Source organism: Myotis davidii, unplaced genomic scaffold (assembly GCF_000327345.1).
Source record: "Myotis davidii unplaced genomic scaffold, ASM32734v1 scaffold573, whole genome shotgun sequence".
In the NCBI taxonomy this organism is placed as follows: Eukaryota; Metazoa; Chordata; class Mammalia; order Chiroptera; family Vespertilionidae; genus Myotis; species Myotis davidii.
This window is the reverse complement of record NW_006285997.1, coordinates 4,478,489-4,483,045: the sequence shown is the minus strand read 5'-3', so window position 1 is coordinate 4,483,045 and position 4,557 is coordinate 4,478,489.

Genomic DNA, 4,557 nt, shown 5'->3' with positions numbered 1-4,557 from the left:
ATATATATATTTTTCACAATTAGAGGCAAGTGGGGGTTTAAGGAGAGCAGTAAGGAGATATGTAGGGCGGGCGGGGCTGTTAACTGAGTAGGAGTGATTGATTCTCTTATCTGCAGTACCCTTATTCTTGTGTCCCCTTCTGTTGATAAAGCATGTTGTGTACGCTACTCATCTCTTCCCAAGTAGAAAACTAGGTGTGATAAGGAGTGCATTTGAGTTTATCAGTGACTACTCCCCGCTGGGTAGTAGGAGCTGTTGATGGCAATTTCAGAGTTGCAGTCCACGCAAAGAGGAATTCTATTAGTATATGGCATAGGGACGCCAGCTATGTCTCTGGTGTGGCTGCCTACCTGGAGGATTTTGGACTTGCCTCTCCCTATGAGCCAATTCCTTAAAGCAAAGTTTTTTTCTGTATATAAATGTTCCCTTGGCTCTTTCTGGAGACCCCTAACTAATAGGGATGTTGAAATGCTATTTTGATTGTGCTGAGGAACAAATTGTGAGAGGAGAACAGTTTGTATTGCCTTTACTACTTAAAGACCAGTTGACTATGTTGATGTGGTCTATTTGTGGGTTCTCTGTGTTGTTTCAGTGATCTATTTTTGATTTTTTCTTTAAACGTGAGCCTGTTGGATTTGATGTATTTTGTTTTGGAAGGTTATTATTCAAGTTCTTTAATAAATATAGACCTACTTAGTCCTTTTTCAGTTGGGTGTTGGCAAATATTGTCTTTTAAGGAATTGGTCCATTTTTATCCAGATTATGAAAATTGTGTCAATAGTACAGATAAAGAAATGCCCATGGTTTTGGCAGCTATGTATTCTCATTTCTGATATTCATAATTTTTGTCTTTTTACTTAGCATGGCTAGAGGATTATCAATTGTTGCTCTTTTTAGTGTATCAATTTTTGGTAGTGGTTCCCCTATTGAGTTCCTGTTTTCAATTTCAACGATTCTGCTTTAATTTTTATTTCTTTGGATTTAATTTACTCTATTTTCCTAGATTCCTATGTTAGAAGCTAGGTGATTTTTATTTATTATTTTTTTAATCCTCACCTGAGGGTATGTTCAATGATTTTTTTCTTTTTTTTTTTTTTAAGAGAGGAAGGCAGAGAGAGGCAGATTTTTAGATCTTTTCTAATACATGCATTCAATGGTATAAATTTCCCTGCTTTTATGTTCAAAATATTTAATTTCTACTGAGACTTCATTCACTCATGTGTTCAACAGTGTGTTAAACCTCAAAATATTTGGGGATTTTTCCAGCTAACTTACTATTTTCTACATTAATTCAGTTGTGGTCTAAGAGCAGATCTTGTTACATTTTGCCTCCTGTAGTTTATATTTTTAATTAAATCTTTATTGTTGAAAGTATTACATAGGCCCCTTTTTCCTCCCCCATTGACCCAGTCTAGCCTGCCCCGCTCCTGTAGTTTCACCTTCTGTTAAGGGCATAGAAGGGATTGTTATCTCTCAGTGAACAATTGACTTTTAGGTAATGCCCCTCTTTACCCCTGAAGACTTTTCTTGCTCTGTCTAAAATACATGTTCTCCCACTCTCTTTATTTTCCTTAAAAAATATTGCCCTACCTGTCTTGACTCAGTGAATAGAGAGTTGGCCTTCAGACTGAAGGGTCCCCGGGTTCCTAGTCAAAGGCATGTACCTTGATTACAGACTCCTCCCTGGCCCCAGGGCCTTGATTGGGGCGTGTGCAGGAGGCAACCAATTGATGTGTTTCTCTCACATCAGAGTTTCTCTTTGTCTTTCCCTTCTTTCTCTCTCTAAAAATCAATGGAAAAATATCTTCAGGTGAGGATTAAAAACACAAACTAAATAAAAATGACTTAAAATATATTTTTTTAGTGATTTCAGAGAAGAAGGGAGAGAGAGAGAAACATCATTGATGAGAGAGAATAATTGATTGGCTACTTCCTGTACGCCTCACATTGGGGATCGAGCCTTCAACCCCAGCCTGTGCCCTGACTGAAAATTGAACTGTGACCTCCCGGTGCCTAGATTTTGGTAGCAATTGGAGGGGAGTGGGGAAGGGTCCCAAAAAGGGAAGAGAGTTGGTGTAGTGGAGGAACCCACATATGGCTAGAGCCTGTGGTGTTTGTGGGGAGTAATGAGATGATGCAGTGAGACCCCAGATAATGAGGTAGGCAACCAATTGATGTGTTTCTCTCACATCAGAGTTTCTCTTTGTCTTTCCCTTCTTTCTCTCTCTAAAAATCAATGGAAAAATATCTTCAGGTGAGGATTAAAAACACAAACTAAATAAAAATGACTTAAAATATATTTTTTTAGTGATTTCAGAGAAGAAGGGAGAGAGAGAGAGAAACATCATTGATGAGAGAGAATAATTGATTGGCTACTTCCTGTACGCCTCACACTGGGGATCGAGCCTTCAACCCCAGCCTGTGCCCTGACTGAAAATTGAACTGTGACCTCCCGGTGCCTAGATTTTGGTAGCAATTGGAGGGGAGTGGGGAAGGGTCCCAAAAAGGGAAGAGAGTTGGTGTAGTGGAGGAACCCACATATGGCTAGAGCCTGTGGTGTTTGTGGGGAGTAATGAGATGATGCAGTGAGACCCCAGATAATGAGGTGAGGAGCTTAGGCTGTGAAAAGACATTTAACTTCTGTGCTGGAGGGAGTGGATCAGAAGCATTATTCTGGCAGTGGTATGGAGTATAGGCTGGGAGATAGGTCAGGAAGGTCACTACTTACTCACGTGAAAACCTGGAGAGGACATGAAGTCTTTTGTATTAGTAACAGAAGAGGGAAGGCTTTCTTCTCCTTTCAATAAAGGGGAAAACCCAAATGCTTACATAAATAAAAAATATGCCAGGTACGTTACAAAAGGCACTTTGATACATTTTTGCACAGTGAATTTGAGTTCAAAAGATGAGCCCCACAATATTGACTAAATTGCCTCATGAACACTGATTTGAACATAACTATTGCTTCATTTATATACTAAAAGTTTTCTCTTAACTTCATTTGTCATATACATGTGTCTTTCCTTTCCCAAGAATGTGTTTATGGTGTTACTGACACAATTGCCCTGAAGAGTGGAAGTTGGGGGAGGTGTGTGTGAATGAATAAGTAGATCTAATAAAGTTTTGAGATCTAAAGAACTTTTTTTGATCTTTATTTTGTAAGGCCTGACATGAATTATTCTGTTATCAGGACAGTACTGAATTTGTGCTTACTGTGGGCTTGGTCTCTTTAAATCTTTATTATATATTAATGATTTTTTTTTACAGAAAGGAAGGGAGAGGGGATAGAGTTAGAAACATCGATGAGAGAGAAACACAACCAAGGTACATGCCCTTGACCTGGGACTCTCCAGTCCGCAGCCCGGAGCAAAACTGGTTAGGGCTTCTTAGTTTCTTTAAAAAGTCATTACGGTCTGGCCGGTGTGGCACAGTGATTAAGCATTGACCTATGAACAGGAGGTCACGGTTCAATTCCCAGAAAGGGCACATGCCCAGGTTTCAGGCTCGATCCCCAGTGTGGGGCATGCAGGAGGCAGTTGATCAATGATTCTCTCTCACCATTGATGTTTCTATCTCTCTATTCCTCTCCCCTCCTCTCTGAAATCAATATCATGAGTGATATTGATAATCTGCTGGCCTGGGGACCTGCCAGTCAGAACAGATATCTACTGTAGTCCTAAAGAAGAATTTAGGGGGGCCCCACAGTTTGAGTCATTGCTCCTTTATTTGTTGAACCATGGGGTGTCCAGGGAGGAATTGAGGACCATTAATTACTGATTGATAACTGTATGTGGCCGTACAGGTGCTTACTGGCTATATGTTATGACTGCTGCAGGAGACAAAATAATTACTATGTTTTCTTTCTAGGATTCAGAAATGGAAATCTGTATTTTCCATGGTCACTGGTACCCAGGAAGTATTTGGACTTCCTCCCACCACAGTCCCCTTTCCCCCCTACACCTAACCAAAGACCTAATTTCTGGTACTACAGTGGCCATGGGGAAAAAATGAGAACAAAAGGACCTCAGACTAAACTTCAGCAGTTGTGGTACAATAAGATTTCACAGAGTTCCTGTGAAAGTAGGAGTGTGGTATGTAACCCTCATGGGGGTGAAGACCCTTCCCTGGAGAAAATGTGTGAAGAAAAAGAGATGGACAGCTGCCCTCAGGGGTACATGCCCTCTGCTGCCCCGTTGGCCCACTCTAACAAAGTCAGTGTAGCCATTCAGTGTGACATGAGCTGGCTGGAGGATGCAGAGTTGGAGAGATCCCCTGTGTCATTACCAGGAGGGAGAAAGGGAACAGGGGAGGAGTCAGTGCTGTGTGGCATCCTGGGTAGAAAGGAGGTAGGAGAGCAGGACAGCAGGCCCTCCACTGCCCAGTTGACGCAGTCTAACAAAATCGATGAAGCCATCCATTGTGAAATAGGTTGGGTGGAAGATGCAGAGCTGGAGAACTCCCCTAAGCAAATGCCCTTGGTAAGTGAAGAGTCACCGAACTGCACAACAACGGGACCGAGGAAGATGTCCAGGAGCAGGAAATTACATGAGGACAGGA